This window comes from Pipistrellus hanaki (genome assembly GCF_964339955.1).
Source record: "Pipistrellus hanaki genome assembly, chromosome: 5".
Taxonomy (NCBI): domain Eukaryota; kingdom Metazoa; phylum Chordata; class Mammalia; order Chiroptera; family Vespertilionidae; genus Pipistrellus; species Pipistrellus hanaki.
The window spans coordinates 102,335,024-102,357,530 of NC_140507.1; positions in this window are offsets into that span (position 1 = coordinate 102,335,024).

Genomic DNA, 22,507 nt, shown 5'->3' on the forward strand with positions numbered 1-22,507 from the left:
CCGATGTCCCAGGAGCCAAGGAATGGTGCTTCTCTCCAGGGCAGCAGTCAGTGGGTGCGGTGCTGGTAGGGTGTGTGTGGTGGTGGGAGGCCAGGAGGAAGACGGAAGTGAAGTAGGAATGCACACTGGAAACCGATATGGTCTAATTAACCAACTAGAGGATCCCTAGGCCTGGCTGATCTCTGGAAAGACTGGCAGGGTCATTGGGGCAAGCACCCCTGGCACCTGCCTTGGGTGGCCTGGCGCTGCCCGCTAGCCAGCCCCTCCCCCTGCTGCCACTGACAGTCACCTTCCTCTGTGCGGCAACCAGCGGGGCAATTTTGGGAGACCCCTGCTGGCACCCACCTTGGCCGGCTTGGGGCCTGCGGGCTGGGGGCAGCTCCTGCATTGAGCGTCTGCTCCCTGGTGGTCAGTGCAAGTCATAGCGGCTGGTTGTTTTGCTGGTCATTAGGCCATTCTGTCAATTTGCATATCAGGCTTTTAGTATGTAGGATGTCACCCCAATACCTTTAAGAAAAAGTATGAAAAGACCTCAATAAAAACAACAAGAAGACTGACATGAGGAAGAGGAGACCCTTCGCAGCCCAGGGCCTGAGCTCACAGGTTGTAGAGACAGACAGAGGCACCTGAGCTGGTTCTGGTCCCCGGCTGTGTGACCTTGGAGCTTTGGCCTTATTACGAATAACCAAACCCAGAGGGCTCCTTTGCTGTGTACATGGTGGCTGTGAATATTTCCCACCCAAAGTCTTTATGTTAACATTTTAGTAAATATTTAAGAATAAGTAACATTTCAGAGATCCTCTATTGGGATTAATTAGGTGTATTTTGTCACATATGCCTCCTCTCCTGGGAATTTCCCTGTTTTGTCTGCAGTAACAGATATCAGATTTCCACAATGTGGCTCTAATTCAGCAAGTAGCATCGCCTGCTGCAGCTGAATCTGGAACCTGCTGTGCCCTGGTTGTGGGTGTCGGGCGCATTGGTTCTACAGATTAGACGTGGTTTCTCTGGGGCATCTTGGCTTTCTCTCTGCTCTCTTTGTATCATCGTATTCGGGGCTTTAGAAACGGCTAGGGGTAAATAAGGTGGAAGCACAGGCCATGGAGGAGGGAGAAAGACAGGGAGAGAGGTTCTGGGCAGGGCCTCTGGATGGGATTTACACAAGAAACAGATGTCAGTGAGATGCATGAAGTCCCTGCAAGGTTTGTAAATCTCTGAACTGATTGCCTGCTACCCACTGGGCACTGTCCCCAGGGCCCCGCAGGTGACGTTGGCTGGGGAAACCGAGGCTACAGGAAGAGGTGTGTTAAAAAGATGAGGAATATGCATTTTTTTCTTTTACTTTATTTTTTTATTTTTATTAATTTCTTTATTGATTAAGGTATCACATATTTGTCTCAACCCCCCATTTCAATACCCCACCCCCCTCATGCCCCCACCCCCTTATTGCTTTTTTTTTTTTTTAAATATATTTTATTGATTTTTTACAGAGAGGAAGGGAGAGAGATAGAGAGCCAGAAACGTCAATGAGAGAGAAACATCGACCAGCTGCCTCTTGCACAACCCCTACCGGGGATGTGCTCGCAGCCAATGTACATGCCCCTGACTGGAATTGAACCTGGGACCCTTCAGTCCACAGACCAACGCTCTACCACTGAGCCAAATCGGCTTCGGCCCCCTTATTGTTCTTGACCACTGGTTAGGCTCATATGTGTGCATATAAGTCCTTTGTTGATCTCTCCCTTTTATCCCCACCCTCCCTCTGAGGTCCAACAGTCTGACCCATGCTCCTTATCTCTGGGTCTGCTCTTGTTCATCAGTCTGTGTTGTTCACCATTTCCCCTAGATGAGTGAGATCATGTCCTACTGGAAATATAAGAATCAAAAATGAGACAAGCAATAATCGTTATGCTTGCAAATGCTCCTCTTTGTGGTTCCGAGGCAGCCTCATTACTCAGACCTCCTGGCCTGACTTTCCTGACCCCTGAGCCTCCTCCCCCAGCTTCCCCCATGGTGTTCCCTTCCCTGTGTGTGATCTCTGCCTGCGTGCTCACAGAGGATGCTTCAGGCGGCCCTGGCATCACCGTGTCCAGGTCCCAGGCAAGCTGTGTGCTGCGGGTGCGGTCCTGCCTGCTCCCCTGTGTCCTGTGCTCTGGCGTCCGCTCCATGAGCCTTGGAGGCCCGAGTCCGGGGAGGGGAGGCTGGGCCGGGCTGCCCGCCATGTCACCACGGTTTCAGACTAAGCAGCTGGTGAGCGCGTCTCCACATCAGAGAGTTGCACCTAGGTAGTCGAAACCGCTGCTAAAGATCTCCCAACACAGTCAGGGCCTGCTCGCTGGCGGACGTGCGGAATGGTGTGTGTGGCGTTTCTTGTTGGTTTTAAGATTTTGTTTCTCTCTTCTTCCTGTTAATGGTATTTTACTAAAAATTAAAATATTAAAGTATTTACAGTGTTATGTAGGGCCTGCCTGTCCCCAGTCATGTCATTGGCACTTATTAGTCTGACTTCCGTTTTCCTGGTGTGGCCTCAGGGTCCAAAGATGCCTTCCCATGGCTTGTATTTCATGGCAGAATTCAGTCCCCTCAGGGCGGCGGCGGAGAGGCACGGGGGACCACCTTCTCGGGGTGCTGCAAGCGGTCGGATAGTGGGCGGAAACCTGGACTTGTTCCCAGCACCGGGCTGAGTCTGGTGAGGCAGACCGGTCACTCTTTCTTTCTTCTGAGCTGGTGATGGAGACCCACAGCCTCCTTGTTTGTGACACTGATTCGGTACCAGTTTCTCTGTGCTGAGCCCGCACTCATGCACGTGCCTGGCACTTCATTGAGATGCATGCGCTACATCAATAGCATTGGGAGAAGTGACGGAACCCAGCTCAGAGACTTCCAGGCCGCACGCTGCCCGGCGGGAGGAGCAGGGTGGGCAGAGCAGACCTGAGCTGCTCCTCCATGAGCAACAGAGGAAGACAGACGCTTTTTGTGGAAAACCACTCAGCAGCCTCACAGGCCTCTGAGATTGGAAGAACATTGGTGTGTTTAGGAGTCATCAATGTGAGGCTAAGAAGGAAAGGTTTGGACATAGCGTGCCAAACAGGAAACAAAATCAGCCAACTGTCCCAAACTCCGGGCTGAAACCAGCACCTGAAGATTTTAAACACCAAGTTATTGTTAAAAAATAGCCATTTGAATGAATGTTTGACCTCCTATGGAGACACTATTAATAAATAAGCACTAATATTAGTAGGTTTGATTTATGAAATAGTTGTAAAAGTATGTGGCCAAAAACCGAGCACTCATTAAATCTACAGTTTAAATAATTTTGATTAAAAAACTGGATATAGTCGAAACCGGTTTGGCTCAATGGATAGAGCGTTGGCTTGGGGACTGAAAGGTCCCGGGTTAGATTCCGGTCAAGGGCATGTACCCTGGTTGTGGGCATATTCCCAGTAGGGGGTGTGCAAGAGGCAGCTGATCGATGACTCTCTCTCATCGATGTTTCTAACTCTTTATCTCTCTCCCTTCCTCTCTGTACAAAATTAAAAAAAATAATGGATATAGTGTGAACAATTCATTTATTTACTTCATTTTGCCTCACAAAGAGAAGCCTGATCTGTGATTACCTTTTTAAAGAAAGAAATATTTCCTAAGAGACAATTGGAATATTTGAAAAGTAGAGATGCTATTATAAGTTATGTTGCATATGTAAGCATTTTTCAATACCCTCTAATAATTTGTAAAATTTGTCTATGTGCTCCAATTTTGCATGACTTGAAACAATAGAGTTTTAAAAAATATTACATAGACCATACAAAGGCCCCTCCTCCATATATCCTGATGGATAGTAGCTGCTCCCTCCATTGGAAAACAAACAAACAAACATTCTAGCTCGAGACACTGTTCTGTGTGTGCAGAAGGAAAGCTGAGCTTTGAAGAGATACCCTTGTGCAGACACAAGCTTTTTCTTAGACCAACCTGTCTTCTAAAAGATAAAGCGGTTCTGTAATCTCTCACCACCTTGTCTCCTAAACCAGAACATCAGTTCAGAATTACTTGGTGAAGTGACTTCGAGGGGACCTTTTCAATGGGTCTTTGCTGTCCATCCCAGAATAAAACATGTGCTCTCCAAATATTTCTTCCATAGAATTTTATATTCAAAGTTTTATGTGGCCATCATTCCAGAGATGTACATACAAATAAGTAAGAACTAAATAAAATGAAGTAAAGTAAAATAAAATAATAAGCTTGGCCTTCAAAACAGGCGGTTCTTCCTCTACACAAGTCTTCTTGTTGGCAATCTGGCTGGAATTACACGTACGGAGAAACACCACGAACAGAGCCAGGGTCCGGGGGAGATGAAGGTCCCTCTGGTCTTGTTTGTGACGGGACCTCGCTCCTCGCTGGACGCGCTCCACGAGCACAGCCGGGAGCAATCGCATGTGGATCAGCGGCGTGGCTGCACTGCGGGGCAAATACATATTTCTCACAAACAATATACAAACACCGCAGCAGGATGGCTGGATAACGGAGCCAAAAAATCAGGAAACTGGCAAACGCACAATGGATTATGATGGCTTGATGCCACACTTCAAATATAATGAGCATTTAATTCATCTGATGTCTTTTTCTAATGGGAGACACATTGGTGGAGGGGCATTTGAGTTCACAAACACTCTCAATTACTTCCATGTTGACCACATTGCACAAGCTGCCGACTTGTGAACTGTTTTCCGAAAAAGCCCAACAAAATGTGCCTGGCGGAATGTGCTGACTTTGATCGACTCAGATTTTCATTCCTTTCTGGGGGGTGGGGGGGGGGGGCAAGGGTTGCCGCTCAAATTACTCTCCACTGGAGTCAGATTTCACGTACCATTCTCCCGTGACAATTTATTTTATGTTTTTAATTTATTATTATTATTTTAATCAGAGAGGAAGGGAGAGGGAGAGAGAGAGAGAAACATCAATGATGAGGGAGTCATTGATCGGCTGCCTCCTGCACGCCCCCACTGGGGATCGAGCCCACAACCCAGGCATGTGCCCTTGATCTGAATCAAAACTGGGACTTTCCAGTGTGTAGGCCGATGCTCTATCCACTGAGGCTGAACAGCTAGTGCGCTCATGTGACAATTTAAATGTAATGGTAGTTTTTACAATTTTAGAAAATAAAAATTTTATTTAATTTTGTCAAAGAGCCAGGCTAACATCAAACTTTCAGTGGAGTTTCCTGAACATTGTAGTTCATTCCTTCTCTGCGGTCCTACAGCCAAACTGCCGTGAGCGGCGATTAAAATGTCTGGATTCGCATAGTGTCATGGCTTTCCAAGGCCATGCAATCATGTTTAAGCAATACACGTCTATTGAGCACATGCAGTGTCGGCCTTTTGCTGCTCCGGAGATGAAATGGGATGAGAATGTATGGGTCCCAGCCCTCCTGAGACTTCCAGTATTGCCTCACAAAGCCACCCACGTCCCAGCAACATGGGACACGGGGTCTGTCAGCCTCCCACCCCAAGGCCTCCCTCCGCCCAAGCTGTACTTGCCCGGTGCCATCACATGGGTAAACTAAGTGCACTTGACTTACGCCTGCTTCTGCCTTTCTATAAACGGACTCACACTACCCATGCTCCTCTGCCCTGCTCTTTTCACTCATAATTGTGCTGTGTATGTTCCACGTCACTTGGCATAGCCATAGTTCCCTGTTTTCACTGTACATGCAACAATTTATTAGCCAAGTTTACTGCTGGTGGGTGTGTGTGAGCTGCAATCACTCCACATTTTCACCAACTCTTGGAATTGTTAGTTTTATTTTGTTTATTTATTTTTTACCAAAACAGTAGATGAGAAAGATATACCATAGTGTTTTTTATTAGGATTTCCTTCATTCCTAGTAAAGTTAGCATTTTTCACAAGTTTATTGCTCATCTGGGGTTTAGATTTCCATCTGCCTTGTTTTGTTGCTTTTCATTTTCATATTCTGTAATATACATATCTTCTGCATAGCAATCCTTTGTAAGTAATATGTCTTATTAATATTCTCTCCTAGTCATGGTTTGCCTTTCTACTACCCTGTTTCCCCGAAAATAAGACCTACGTACAGGTTTCCTTCTGAGTGAAATATAAGGCATCCCCTCAAAAATAAGGCCCCCCTACACTAAACATGAGAGATTTGATCCACTGATTCTAAAAGAAATGGGGTCACAAGAAATTCACCAGGAAATTCAGGAATTGGATTGTTATGATGATGTTCCAGAAGTTGATGACATGATTGTCATTGAATAAATGAGTACATTCTTGATACTGTAGGATTCACAGTTTGTCTGGTTTGTGTTGACAACTACTGTACTACCATACCATATACAGGTAATAAATTTCCTTTATTTTCATTTAACAATAAATGTGTCCCGTATTCTTCTTCATGGAAAAATAAGACATCCCCTGAAAATAAGCCCTAGCGCATATTTGGGAGCAAAACTTAATATAAGACACTATCTTATTTTCGGGAAAACAAGATATCTTTATTGAAACCTAAGTTTCCATAAGTTTTTTTATAATAAAAAATTCTTAAAATGAATGGAGTCTAACTTATCAATATTTCTAATGCATGACTTTTATTTTGTGCCCTGTTTAAGAAGTTTACTTCAAAGTTACAACAATATTCTCCTATAGTTTCTTCTAACATTTTAAGATTCTTTGGTGTGGGTGCTCTGTAGGGAGTCACCGTATCTACACAGACCCAGCTGCGGAAGAGCTAATGGATGGGACAGTCCATTCTCCATGCTCTGTACGCCAGGCCCTCATCCCTGCCTGCCCCCTGCAGCCTGTGGGCGAGGACCCAGTGCAGCGTCCAATCAGAACGCTGATAGCTTTCAGTGGTTCACCAGACACCTTACACTGTGTTCCGTTTTAGACAACTCATATGTTTAGAAGGTTTTCTTTTATTTCTGGTTTGCTAAAGGGGTTTTTGTTTTTTGTTTGTTTGTTTTTGTTTGTTTTTACTAAGCTCCTTTTCTATACCTATTTTCTGTACATTCGTAGGTTTTACAATGTTAACTTACCTTGTGGTTCTGGGATAAACAATCGTGGTTTGAACCATTTTGTGTATAGCAAGAGTCAGCTGGCTGGTGACGGTTTGGAACTGGGAATCGGCATTCGTGAATGGGATTGCTCTGCCTTCGTTCCTTTGTCCCTTCCAGCTCTGAGCGGCAGGGTTCCCACCTCTTCTCTCTCCTGGAAGAGGTTACCTGGGACCCACGTTACGCTTCCAGTCCCTGAATTCTGAATGTCTGGGAGGCCTGCCGGTGCAGCCAACTGAGCCTGACCTTGGCTGCCTGTGTGACTTCGGATCTATCTGCTGGCCACTGATTCCGTCTTGGGCACATATGTGAAAGGTGGCTAATGAGTGTTACATTTTAGTTGTGATTGATTTAGTTGCTTCTCAAATATTTTTACAGTTTCCTGTTTTCCACGAGTATTTTCCTTTGTCGTTTCTTTCTCTAAACACGGCCAGCACATTTGTTTTCATGCTGATAGTCCTCGTACAGTGTGCATCTGCAGACCTGCTTCTGCGCATTTTCCCTCGGTGTCTTCCATCTTGTCTCACTTCCCTGTGAGCGCTGCCATCCGGCTGCTCAATAGTCATTGTCCCCAGAAAATTATCTGCGGGTCCATCAAGGTCAAAGATGGGTGTGGCCTCCTTCGGAGAGCGTCTGCTTCCTTTTTCCAGTTTCCTGGGGATGTTAAGAGTTGAGGCAAGGTCAAATCGTTTGCACAATTTCAGGCTGTGTGTGGTCCAGCCAGAACAAGTAACTTTACTGGACAAAGTCATGTAGCAGCAATGTGTTGTCAGGACTCTGCAGGCATTTTTGCTCCGTCTCTTTTTTTCCCCCCTTACCACCTGTGCTCAATTTGAAGACACTTTTATATGCCATTTCTGGGCGTTGGTGTGCAAAGAGAGTTTTGGTCATATGTTACCTTCTGGAGTCCAGGGTTAATTTCGGGAAGGTACTTATAATATTTCCCTAGCATGATGCTACATATCTTAAAGCATGGGAGTGTTAAAAAGCAACATTATGCAGGAAATTCTCAATAAATATCTACTAGGCATGCCATGTGTCACAGTGCTCTACCAGAGGCGATAAGGAGAATGAATGCTTTTGTCTTGGACATTTTTCAATAGCTTTTTATTATTTTAATATCTTTTTATTGATTTCAGAGAGGAAGGGAGAGGAAGAGAAATAGAAACATCAACGATGAGAGAGAATCATTATTGGCTGCCTCTTGCACACCCCCTACTGGGGATCAGGCATGCTACCAGGGTATGTGCCCTTGACCGGGAATCAAATCAGGACCCTTCAGGGCATAGGCTGATGCTCTATCCACTGAGCCACACCAGCCAGGGCCAGATTGCAAACCCAAAATATGTTTCCACTATGCACAAGGCAAGGGATTACAATGTTTGGACTCAAAGATCCTTAAGACCAAACCCTTGAGAGACTGTTTTATGTAGCTGGGGTGGCGGGGGTGGGGGGAGGTGTGGCAGGGGGAGGGAGGGGGGACTGTGTTGGAGTGAGGGCAGCAGTGAGAGGTAGAAGGAGTTGGGCAGCTTGATGGGTGGCGTGGAGATCCAGGGAAAGGTCTCAGAGAGCCACGCTCCGAGGCAGACAGAACAGTTCTGGTCGTTTTGTGAAAACGCAGCCCTTTTCCAGGGAGGAATGACTTTTTCTTACTGCTGGCAAAGTGGTAATGCTTTCTCCCCATAATTAATGAATAGAAATTGAACTGCATGGCGGAGTCTGATTTTTATTATCGGATGCTCTTCTTGCTTTCAAACATAATTGTCTAATTTTACCCCCAAGGATTCACGATTAAGAGGTAATTTTCAGCATTGCCGCATCCGTATCCCCCGAGATCCCCGGGTGTGAATAACTTCTAACAAACAGAACTCTCTGGGGTGGGATTCCTCATGCTTTGCAGCTCCGCAGAGCACCAGGTCCCAGGAGGGCTGTGAATCTGGGGGTGCAGGAGCCGAGCCCAGACTTGTCCGCCTGGAAGCGATTGCCTGCTGCTGGCGGGACTCCCCCTCCCGCCGACCTTCCGGGACTGAGCCTGGTGGTTCCATCCCGTGGGAGCTGCTGCCACTTCAGGGGAAGCTTAGCAAATGAAGAAGGCGGCGCAATCTTTTATTATCGTCTCTGCTTGTGAACAGTGAGTCGTGAACAGAACAAAGCCAGTTGGGAGGGGGTGGCATTCAGAGTGCCTTCTCCGTCTTCCCGGACAGCCTGAGGTGTCTGGGTTTCTCTGGACTTCCATCACGTTACGATCTTTAATTCTGAGCATGCGGGCTCCGGCCAGGGACTGCGGAGTTGCATTTCATTGAGACCACGGGTGGTGAAGCCTTCCTCCTTCTGTGCTCACCTCGGAGCAGGTGGGCTGGGTGGTCAGTGGGTTAGCGCTGCCCCTGCCCACACTGTGCTCGGTCAGGAAGTAGCTGGATCACTGTCCACCTCTTTTCTCTCTGCAGATGTTTTCGAAGCTCCAAACTCCGTCTCTGTAACAGGAAGAGCAGATACGCTGAAGAACAGCTTGTTTCTCTCCGTAGTGTCCAGGGCTTGTGTTCCGCTGGGGAAGCAGGGCACGGCCAGCTGAAGAGCATTACCGCTCAGCCAATTCCGACTGCGTTTGGCCGGGGCCCCCTCCGGCTTCTTGGGATGCGGTCTAGTGGTTGTATAAACGCCTTGCCTAGGGAAAGGTGTGCCAATGAGGACAGCCACTGTTCCCATGAAACAAGGATTTAATTGGATTTGAACCCTCCTGAAGGCCAGGCAAGTCTAGGCAAAAGCCCGCTAACGAGCTCTCTCTGTCTAAAAACTCAAGAAACACAGCGATGTCTTCTCTCTGGGCCTCCACACCTCGCCAAGCCCTCATTCCAGTTCCATGCGAGGCTGGCTGAAGTCAGACAAAGAAAAGAACCATCTGACTTCACCCACATGTGGAGTCTAATGAGCAAGATAAACTAACAACAAAATGGAAACAGACTCTTAGCAACAGAAAACAGACGGGCAGCTGTCAGAGGGGAGGGGCTGGGGGCTGGGTGGAAAAGGGGAAGGGATTAAACAGGAAAAAGATGCTCAGAGACAAAGACAGCGGCGTGGGGATTGCCACGGGGAGGGGGCTGGGTGAGGAAGGAGAGGGTAAGGGGGGGAGATGGTGACGGAAGGAGGCCTGACCTGGAGTGGCGGACACAATGCAGTACACAGATGACGTATCACAGAATTGTACGCCGAAACCTAATCCTTTCAGTGACCAATGTCACCTCCATAAAGTCAATAGAAATAAAACACAAACAAATGGGGCTGGTTGACAATAAGTCAAAATAATTAAACAAGATTTCTTTCTTTTTAAAAAAAAATATATTTTATTGATTTTTTTATAGAGAGGAAGAGAGTTAGAAACATCGACCAGCTGCCTCCTGCACGTCCCCTACTGGGGATGTGCCTGCAACCAAGGCACATGCCCTTGACCTGAATCAGACCTGGGACCTTTCAGTCTGCAGGCTGAAGCTCTATCCAGCTCTATCCACTGAGCCAAACCGGTTTCGGCTAAACAAGATTTCTTGATTGCATTATAAATTGAGGGGAAAATAACCTGAAATAGTTTATTAACTGGAACAACAGCAAAAGCAAGGGTAAATATTTTAAAGACAGGAGCAGGTGTCCCGGTAAAAAGGTTACTTCTTTGTATGTCTTACGTTTGCGGGTTTCAAAGGTGTTTCGCACCCAGAGAGAGAGAGAGCCATGATAGGCTACTGCCTGATCAAAGCAAGAATTCGTTGTTTGTGACTTTGAATTCCTCTGGCCTTAGAAAGCTTTGAAGCTGCGTTCAGAGAAAAGGGACCTTTTGGATTTGGAGGCTTGAACCCAATTTGACCACACGTGTGGGACCACGTCCCCTGCTGGGTGCCCGGTGGCTGTGGTAGCAGCGAGTGTTTGCTATGTGATGTGACAGCGTGGGCCCATCTGAGCTGGAGGTTAGAGAGCTGTGCCACGTCCCTGCCAGGCACCGCGTCTCTTAGGAAGTAACTGTGGTCACTGAAGGATGTAAGAGAAACGCCATCAAAACCGAGACCGTGGTCATCTCTCCACTCCAGACGGTCTCACATGCCCTTGGTAATGGCCCTCAGATTCCTCCTCACCTTCCCAGGCTCCCCGTTGGCCACTAATCCGCCTTTGGCCTCCACGGAGGTGCACTGTGTACAACAGTGATTTTCCACCTTTCCCAGCTCCTGGCACACAAACTAGTTACTCAAATTCTACAGCACGCCAAAAACATATTATTTTATCAATCTGACAAAAAAAAAGTATAATTTTGATTTAGTCACACCGGATGGCTATTGCTGTGTTGACTGTTGTCATGTTTGTAGCCGACGAGCTAAGGGAAGAGAGGCCCATGTCCCCGACTACACAGGCAGGCGTTGAGTGTTTTAGAAATTCCAGCAGCGCCCAGGTTGAAAATCGCTGGTCTAGACATTTCCGTAAGTGGAATCACATGTGTGTGCCCCCTTTTGTCTGGCATCTTCCACTCGGCACCGTTATTCTGGATTCCTTCAGGTTTTCTGCTTGGATGGGCCATATCTGTTGTTACTAAGTGGTGCCCCATCGTATGGAGAGGCCACCATTTCGTCATCCTGTCACCTGTGGATGGATAAACAGGTGCTTCCGGCTTGAAACTCGTACAAATAAACATACACTGAACACTCACGGACACGTGCTTTCTCTGAGTACGTAGGATGGGATGGTTTGGAGGAATATGTTTAATGTTTAAGAGTCTGTCAAAACATTTGCCAAGAGGATGCATCATGTTCTGCCTCCGCCAGCGCTGTATGAGCACCCCACGTCCCAGCCACGCTGGGCACGCTGTCTTTCTGCATGCCAGGCTTCATCATACATGAGCAGTAGTGCCCCCTGGTGGTTTCCCTGGCACCTAGTGATGCTTAGCCTCTTTTATGTGCTTACGTGCCACCTGATCTCTTTTTTGATCAAGTGTTCTAATTTTTTATTTTAATATTTTTGCTCCATTTTTTTTGGTTAGTTTATTATTTTCTTAGTAAGTTTTAATGGCTTTTAAAGTATATTCTGGATACAAACACCTTATTATACATGTGGTTTGTGAATATTTTCTCCCTGTCCATGATTCTCTTTTTTATTCTCTTAATACTTTCCTTCGAATAGCAGAAATTTTTACTTTTGATAAGGTCCGATTTACCAATGATCCTATATAATAAAAGGCTAATAGGCAAATTGTCCCCTTGGGAGTTCAACTGATTGGGAGTTTGACTGCTTGCTATGACGTCTGCTGACTACCAGAGAGCAGTGTGGAACAAAGAAAGGCCCTGGCTTGCAGGCCAGGTTTAGGGACCCTATCTGGGCATGAATTTTGTGCACCGGGCTTCTAGTTTTTAAATGTTGTACTTTTGGTGTTTTATCAAAGAAACCTTTGATGAACTGAATATTACAGAGATTTACTCCTATGTTTTCTTTTATAAATTAGCTGTGAACCCAGGCTGGTTCCAGAGGTTTTAGTAAGGTCACCAGGACATTGTCTACCTCCTCGTAACACTTTTCCTTTGTTTTGGCATCATGTTCTCCTTGTTAAAAGGACTTCCTATCTCTCTGTAGCCCAGAGCATGTGTCAGAATAAGCATCTCTTCTGATGAGTGCAGGAGGGAAGATCTGTGATTAGGTGCCCACCTTCAAATCAAGCCTAGCGCCTAAGCAGAGGGTCCTGTGCCAGAGCTGGGTACTGGTGGCTTAAACTATTCCCAGAAAACCCAACACAACATAAAAACCAGCAGTCCCCCGTGGGATCATGGGTAGGAGTATCTCAGGACCACTGAGCCAGTTCTCAGAGCAGATGCTTGGCTCTGTGAGTTCAGCCTGAGGGTTAGCTCTCCGTGCCTACATAGGGTGCTGCCCAGCCATCCCTGAGGACATGGGTGGACACAGACATGTGCCTCTTAGGAACTCTCCCAACCAGCAGATAATTTAGGTGTTTTTGTAGCTGGCCACAGGCTCCCGATAGATGAAATCAAATTAGTTTATGAATTCAGAAGCTGGTCAGGATGGCCCAGCTCAGCTCTCTCACCCCGAAGTCCAATGAGCAGATCAGTCCTGTTAGCAATAGCAAAGTTAGCTCTGCTCAGGTGGAAAGGCTCAGACCTCACAGGCCGGGAAACACTCTCTGAGTTAGAAGCCGAACTTGCATGCCCTGGGCCTCCGGGGTTGGGGGCAGTCTCTATCCCACATCACACTCCTGGCTCCCTGCTCCGCTGCCTCTGCTGCCTCCACTGCCTCCGCTCACCTGGCTCTCAGTGTGCTCTCCCATGGGCCCTTGGTCGGTGGTTTAGTCAAGGGGCTTCTGCCACTTAAGATAGATCAATTTATGAAGAAAAGTATAAAAAACAGCAGTTTTAAGATCAAGTACAGGTTCAACTAACTTTATAAACTGACAAATCATTGTTCATGTGCATCTGGCTTTGAGCTGACTGCCCGTCACTGACTCTGTGTAACGCAGAGCAGGTCAAGCTCACAGGTCCCACGCCTTCGTCTTCACATGGGAGGGTCACGTCCCGGCGTCTCAAATGCTGATGAAGTCACGTAGGATGGGATGGTTTGGAGGAATGCTTCCCACTAATCCTGGCCGTTAACACAAATAGAGTAGAAAAGCACATTATTACTATTTGCATAACTATTTGTTAATTAGAGTCCTGGTGCACGAATTCATGCACCAGTGGGGTCCCTCTGCCTAGCCTGTGGGATTGGACCAAAACCGGCTCTCTGACATCTCTGAGGAGTCCTGGACTGCAAGAGGGATCAGGCCAGACCAAGGGACACCACTGGTGCATGGTTGGGGGCTGGGGAGAGATGTAGGAGGTTGGCCAGACAGGGAGGGACTGAAGGAGGGCTCCAGGGCATGTCCAGCTCATCTTGCTCAGTCCCTGTATGCCAGACCCCAGCAATAAGCTAACGTACTGGTTGACTGTCTGCCCTCTGGTCATAGAGAGCAGTTGAGTGGCTTTAGCATATCATTAGCATATTATGCTTTGATTGGTTGAACAGACAACTGGATGACTGGACACTTAGCATATTAGGCTTTTATTATATAGAATGACTATATTATACTTCAGTGTCTAGCCATGTAGGATGCTTTGTGGTAAGCTGCACTATTGTACCCCAGGTAACTGAAGCTGCATCCAGAAGGAGGATTATATTTTCTTGACCCATTGACCTCAGACATGGCCATGTGACTTGCTTTGGCCAATGGAAACAAACAGAAGTAATATGTGTCAATTCTGAGCATGAACCCTAGGAGCCAATATGTGGGCTCACTGTCTCTTCTCTCTGTGCCATGAGAATCAGACATCTGTAGACAGAGGTGCCTCCTCAGCCTGGGTCATGGTGTAAAGGTGGGGGTTAATATGCAGTTCATCTTAATATTTTTTTTTTTTGTTTTGATTTTTTACAGAGAGGAAGGGAGAGAGATAGAGAGCTAGAAACTCTATCAATGAGAGAGAAACACCGACCAGCTGCCCTGAATCTTGGGATTTCATCCTGGAGTGGGAGTAGGGTGAATGGTGTGTGTGCACATGTACACACAGACACACGTGCACACACAGGCCTGCACATGCACACACATGCACACATATCCACACACACATGCACTGGGAGAAGACAGTGCATCCTGGCGATTCCTGCCAGACATTTCCCTTCCAGCCTGGTGAGTCTCCTTCTTGTTGGGGGTACCTGCCCTGGGCACAGGCTTCTCTCTCTCTGGTTTGTGGTGAGAACCCCTTCCCACGTTCCCTGATGGGCAGCCTCTGCTTGTTCCTGTTGAAAAGCGTCGTCATTATCAGTGCCCTTACAATCTGGGTAGACAGGCCTTTCAGGGAAGGGACTCTGAGGACGTGACCTGTGACCCGAGTTCTGCAAGGAAATCGGGATTCTGTCCAATGGAAGGCAGAGCCAGCGGAGACTTGAGTCCGGGTGACGGCGACCTCTGCCCCGTTTTCTCGTACGCCCCAGCCCCTCTCTGGGTTGTGTGCTTGTGGATGGGATGGAAAAGGGAACAGCGCAAGACGGGTAGGCTGAGAAGCCCCGTTAAAATCTGCAGCAGCTCTGCCTGTTTCCACAATACAAACAACAGACACTCACGGTTATTAAAAAAATATGTATTTTTATTGATTTCAGAGAGGAAGGGAGAGATAGAAACATCAATGGTGAGAGGGAATCACTGACTGGCTGCCTCCGGCATGCCCCTCACTGGAGATCAAGCCAGAAACCTGGGCATGTGCCCTTGGCCAGAATCAAACCTGGGACCCTTCAGTCTGCAGGCTGATGCTGTAGCCACTGAGCCAAACCAGCCAGGGCATCCAGTGATTTTAAAGTGATACACATGTGAATGCCAAACAAAGAAGTTACAGGCCATTAGCCCCAGGATGCGGACTGGTAGGACCTGTACAGGGATTGCCTAAACTCGTGGTTGCAGTTCTGTCCTGGGGTCATGGTCCTTACGCATCCAGTGGATGCGCAGACCTGGTCACAGCCCTGGCTGGTCACGTGGCCCCTGGTTGTGGGAGTTAGTGGGCATCAGAAGCTGACCCTTAGCTTATTAGAGTTAAAGGACACAGGGTGATATGACTCACTGTACAGTTTCTCTTTTAGATCCATGAAGTACTCATTTTCCATAATTTTCTACTCTATACCATAGAGATAAATGCCCACACCAATATTTTGCAGAGATAAGGACAAACGAAGACAAAAAGATCCAGGTATAGGACCAGAAGCTCCTTTAAAACATGAGCAGCAGCAAGAAATGCTGAGAAGAAAAAAAAGATTATAGTTTGCAAGTTAAATAAATTGATTTTATTTATTTTGGAACCTGGACTAAATTCTATTTGCCTAAAAGCCAGATACGTTTTTTATCTTCACATTCATTGTTAATTTTTAACTCAGGGCCATGGAAAAAGGGGTTTTCATTCTATTTATATTTGTTAAGGAGCATAATTTAAAACACTTTTTAATTGTTCAATTGCAGTTCACATTCAGCATTAGTCCGTGTTGGTTTCAGATGCACAGCAAAGTGGTTAGAAAATCCTGTTCTTCCCACAGTGGTTTCTGCTACTTCAGGGCCCACCTGGCCCCACCTGGCCCTACCTGGTCATCTCCATACTGTTAACTGTGCTCCCCACACTGTGACCCTCCTCTCTGGGACTGTCTGTAACTTCCAGCTTGTGCTGCTCAGTCCCTTCCCCTAGTCCACCCAGTCCCCCAGGCTCCTCCACTCTGACAATTGTCAATCTGTTCTCAGGAGCACAATTTTTTAAATGGATGTCTTATTGATTTTGAGAGAGAGAGGGAGGGGAAGTGATAGAGAGAAAGCATTGATGAGAGGGGAACATCGTTGATTGCTCCTACACGCCCCCTACAGGGGATTGAGCCCACAACCTGGGCATGTGCCCTGACCAGGAATCAAACCAGTGACCACTTGGTTCCTGACACTCAAACACAGAGTCACCTCAGCAGGCAGGAGCATAATTTTTAATGCCGTTACATTTTCTGGCAATTTTAAAGAATTTGCCATTAGATGAACTTCTCTTCAGGGTGGAATTTGTTGGAATGCTCTCTCAAAACTTGACCCTCAAGTTCCCTTTGATCCTTACCTTCCCACGTCCCATCCCTGTCCCCGTCCCTGTCCCCATCCTGTCCTCACCCGGCCAGCACCTCAGGGACACGAAGAGACTCATTGCCCCTGAACGTCCTTGGCACTCTATTGTCTCTGGGTCCTTCAGTCCAAACACTCTGGTCTGCGTCCCGGTCATGGCAGCCTTCCTCAGAGACAGAGTCACACACTGAAGCAAGAAGCAGGAGAGGAGAGCTGGGCAGGTGCGAGGAGGAGGAGGAGGAGGAGCCATAGGAACAGCAGCCACCAGAATCCAGGGGAAGGAAGGAAGGGAGGACCAGCGGGTAGTGGACGTGGTTTCCAAGCTGCTGGAAAGTCAGGGAGGCTGGGGTGTGGCCCTCACCAGGGACGGGGTGAGACTGACTGAGGAGTGAATAGCTCTTTGGGGACAGCAGAGTCAGGACCATGGAATCATGCTCAGCCTTTTTCTTATAAACATGTAATCCGGTTAGTAAACAATGGCTGGAAAAACAAAGTTGTGGAGCAGTCCCCATTCGTCCTGGGAGTACCTCGAGCTCACGGTTTCCATGGAGACACGTCCTGGGCTCTGTGGTTGGATAGCCTCAGGAGTGATGTCTGGAGCCCAGTCTGCCACAGGCTAGGCCTGCCGTCCGCTCTAGTCTGATGTTTTATCAGGATCTGGGGCAGCTTTAGGCTCATTCACTTGTCTCTGTATTTGATGAGAGATTGTGTATCTTATCTATGGGCCAAGGTCAGTGCCCCCTCTGTTTTATGTGGTAAGTCAAGGTCCTGGAAGTTTTTTCTTTAATTGATACTGGATAAATGTTTCCACTAACTTTTAGTTCCCTAAAAATCAATCCAAAATCAATAGTATTGGAGTAACTCTTTTTTTTTTTTTTCTTAAATTTTGCTCTAGAAAATTAATTGTAATGCTATCAGCAAGACACCCATGAAAAACACACATGGTGTCAAAACAAGCCAGAGGAAAATCATTTGGGCAAAAAATGAAAAAGGATCCCAAGTCAAATTTATAGAAAATATTCCTTTATTAACTTTTGGTAGAGAATATGTTTGTGTATTTTCAGAAAACAACTCTGGGACCATGTGGATTCTGGCAACAGAGAGGAATTGACAGGACTACTCCAACCATGAAGACAGAAGAGAAGCAGCCCAGAGATGGAAGATACTGACGATGCCTTGCCACTAGCAATCAGCAGCTGTGTGTCACTGCAGGTTGCCCAGGACCAAACCAGAGAGGGTTGGACCTGCATCACTACCATTTGTCCACCATCCAGAACTGAAATATCATTGCTGACATGTACACATAAGGAAGTATTTGACATTAAAATTGGGTCTCAAAACACTTTTGTTCCAAATAAATTTTAACTTGAAAGTTCAGCGGAAGCTGAAACAGTCAGGACCCAGAAGTTGTAGGCAATTGAAAAAGGTTTCTAACTGGAGAATTATTTTTTAAAATGATATTTATATATTTAAATTGTTTATAGGCATAGTTCTCTGGCTAATTCAATGATGTATGATGAGGAGGTGCAGACTGAATTTTTCTTCTTTCTAAAAAAAAAACAAAAAAACCCACAATAACAACACTCTTGGAAATGGAACAGAAGGGAAATCTTTCAGTGTCTCATTATTTTCCCATTATTTTGCATCTGTATTACTCATATGTAATCCCAGTGCAATTTTTAGAAGCTCAAACTTATTAAGTCCAAAGACTTTTTATGAACTTTCATGTTCATAAAAACAAATCCATATTTTCATTCAGTCATCATTTTTCATAATCTTTGATTAAATTTAATAATTATGATTAAAAGGATATCAATGGGTTAATAATTCTTGGTGAGCTCGCAGCTCAGCTGGGGGCAGTGGTGGGCACAGGTGTCCCGCCAAGTTCATTAACAGTCACAGGACCTGGTGTCCTGCTTTCCCTTCTGTGTGACCCCTGGGGACGGAAACCCCGCTTCCTTGGCACCCGGTCGAGGTCGGCTGACCCAGCGCTCAGCGTAAGGATCTCTAGCTCGTTGGGACCTGTCATTGCTTCAAAGGAAGTGCAGAGTAGTGACAAGTTCAAGACCCACAACTGTGTCTTCAGTGCGATCATGTATCACTTGTGAGTGTTTTCAATAGTTGGTTGATGCAATAGTACATTCATTTTGATGAGCCATTAACATTCTTACTAGTAAGTTTCACAAAGTCAGTTAAAGTTATTCTTTTTCCAAAACAGTAGAGCGATGCAGCATGGAAGCCCTGGGTAGAAGGTTAGGGCTGTACTTCAGCTGCCGCACTGATTGTGACTTCACCTCTCTGTGCCCTTCTCTTAAACTGCAGATGGAGACAGTGAGGGCGAGGAGCTGATGGAGCTATGGATTCCGCGAGATCACTGTGCCCAGTGCTTAGCACGGCGCCCAGCCTGCATAGAATTCAGTAAGTCTCAGCTATTCCTCCTTGCCTCATTCCCATCCCATCCTAAGGTCTGTGTTCACAGATTACCCAACCCCTCCTCCCCCCGGCTCCCAGGCACTGAGTCCAACTTCGGTCCTGTGACATCTCTGTCTGTCTCCCCGTCTGTAGGTGGCTCTCGTCTCTTCTCAGAGAGGAGGACGCAGTGACTCTGATGATGGTCCTCATTCTGCCCTGGAAGCTGCTCCAACCCATCCTTCCAAAGCCCACATCCACCTATAAGCACACACTCTGTATGCAGACCCTTCCCCAGGAGGCACTGGCACATGTTGCTGGGCTGACAGCCTCTGTCCCAAAGAGCTTTCTCTCTCCCCCCACCCCCACCCCACACACATCCTGACACACAGCTGGGGGCACAAACACCGTCCCCCCTCCCCCCGTCCCAGGGAGCGGGTCAAAGTCAGCCCCGTTCCCGCTCTGCCGCTGAAGTGAGTGAGGTTCTGGCGGACAGCTGGTAAGGCTGGGGACGTTCCCTTCAGATGGCAGAGTCTGAGGCTTCGGAACCCAGAGTGAGTCACGGAAAATCCTTACGTGATGCCACTTAGTTTGGCTTTTTCAGCTTTTATCCGTTGTTAGAATTTGCAAGGACCCCCAGGAGAAGCGACAGCACAGGGAAATGTGGGAACACCGAAATGACAGGCCCAGTTACAGAACCCCGGAGGTGAGAAACCTCAAAGTCTGTCACCTGTCACCCGGGGCAAAGAGGCCAAGGTCACGTACAGCTGCAAGTGACCCCCAGGACCTCGGAAACCAGGAGCACGGGGAGCTCTCACTTGAGCAGCTCTCAGGTCAGAGCGGAGACCCGCCAGCAGGCGCCTGCAGATCGGACCCTCCACCCTCCCCGGGAAGCACCCTCCGAGCAGGCACTCAGCAGGGGAGCGTGGTATTGAACAGTTCTGTGTTATTTTCTAACTCAGTGTCCATGTTACTTCTCCTTTTTGTGCTTGACAATCCTTCACTGATTATCCCATCGCATTGCTCTGTCTTCAAAGGGGCCTCACATTGAAGTTTTTCCTAAAAATGTCCTTTAATCCTAAGGTTACATTTTTTTCCCTAGACTGAGTTATATTTAGTATTAGTGCACAATGGATCAAAACAAAATAAATTTGTTACAAGTTTTTATAAATAATTGCTAAATATTAAAATGGAAGCTTTGGAATACCAGAAATGCCTCTTTATGCTCTTCCATTTATTGTGGAAATTTTCAAATCTCCAGAGACGCTGAAGGAAGAGAACCATGGCGTCTTCCCTCCCTTTGCTCACACTCACCAGCTATTGACGTTCGGGCCAACTCAGCTGAAGGGGGATTAAGTGGATGTAATATAGAATGCCGTCCTGTTCCGCAACCTTACCCAACCCCAGATTTCAAGTGGAATCCTATTTGTAAGTGGTAGCTCAGGGACCCTCTTCTTTTTGTAGGATTCAGGGTCCACCCTGAGGCCTCCCACCTTCTCAGTCACCCCGAGATGCCCTGTGGTGTCCCGGATGTGGACATTGCTGGTCACCTGGCACCTGCCAGCACCTCCTTCCTCTAACAGCCCTCCGGGAGACACATACTGCACCTGCAGAGGCGTGACAGGGAAGCTGCCCACACCCAGGGTGCCCCAGGCATGTTTCTGTCTCTCCCTCTTCATATATAGAAATGACTGTTTCTTTTCAGCCTACAGCGTATACTCATCACCAAAGACACAAACATTAATTCCCGGATTGCTGGGGGTGTGGGTAGGGACAGATCATGCCGCCTGTAGTGTCCCTCGTCACCCTCTTCTCTCTGCTTCCAAAGCCTTGTTACTGGGACTGAATGTCTGCCTTCTTCCGTCCGCTCTCTGGGAGTGCTCCCTCCAGCCACTCTCATGCCTGCTGACCCCAGTGAGCACAGCACATCTCAGAACTCACACGGTCACCCCCTCAGCTCAAGCCGCTCCCCTCCCGCCAGCGTGCATGCCCACTCGCACACACTCACGCCTACTCGGACACACTCACTCACACTCGCACACACTCAAGCTCACTCGCGCCCACTCACACACACTCACGCCCACTCACACCCACTCACACCCACTCACGCACACTCACACCCACTCACGCACACTCACACACACTCGCGCCCACTCACGCCCACTCATGCCCACTCGCGCACACTCACGCCCACTCACACACACTCACACACTCACACACACTCACGCACACTCACGCACACTCATGCCCACTCATGCCCACTCACACACACTTATGCCCACTCACACACACTCATGCCCACTCACACACACTCACACACACTCACACACACTCACACACACTCATGCCCACTCATGCACACTCACACACTCACGAACACTCATGCCCACTCACACACACATGCCCACTAACACACATGCACACCGTGCATGGGTGTGCACGGTGCCTCAGCAGGACAGGGGTAGTCACACCTGTCTGCAAACATGTCCCAACACAGGAATTCAGAGTGAGCAGGAACTGAGTGAGCAAAGAAAGATGCCTACTGATGCTCAACCTGGGTGTAACCTTGAAATAGGAAGAAATACATGATGTGGGCTTTTGATGAATTCCAGACACAAATGTGTCTTGGTCCTTCCTCATGCAACAAATGACTGGGAGTGGGGAGACCAGAGTTTACCATTGGATCAGTTTGGGAATTTCTGTCCTTCGGTTTGAAACCAATGAAGCAAATGGAAGACTGAGCTTGCCCCCACTGCCAATGTGGCCCTTTGGAGTTTTCTAGAAGCACATCGGAACGTCATGAATGTGAGGGCCACTGTCTTCCAGTCGGGCTGTGTGAGTGGCCTCGTTTCCCTGCAGTCCCCGTGTCTCTGTGGTGTCCAGCGTATCCATTTAAAACTCTTTCCTTTGCTGAACTTAAACAGGAACATATTTAAAAATTTTATTGAGTGACTTCACATTCTTGTCTAATTGTGTTTTCTTTTAGCAAAGCAAAAATAACCTGTTTTAAGAGCAACTAATTAAAACAACCTTTCTTTAATGGTTTCTCAACATAACTTTTACCTTATGAAGATTAGACATTCAAACGAGGGGAATGTCTCTTTATCCCCCTCCCCCACTCCAAGTGTCTTTAATTCTGACCCCCACACCCTGGGGGCCTGGGAAATGGAACTCTGCCCAACTTGAGCAATATCTGTTGTAACAATTTCTTAATTATTTCCATTATTTCTTCATTTATTCAACATAAAGTAAGAAAAACAGAGTAACTTTCCTCGCACAATAAGCCAGCAGGGAAGGGGAACGCACCACTGCTGGCAGAGAGGGGGCATTCTGACAGAGGGCTGCTGCCCAGGGTGACATTTCTGAATTAGAAAAACAGTGCATCTGT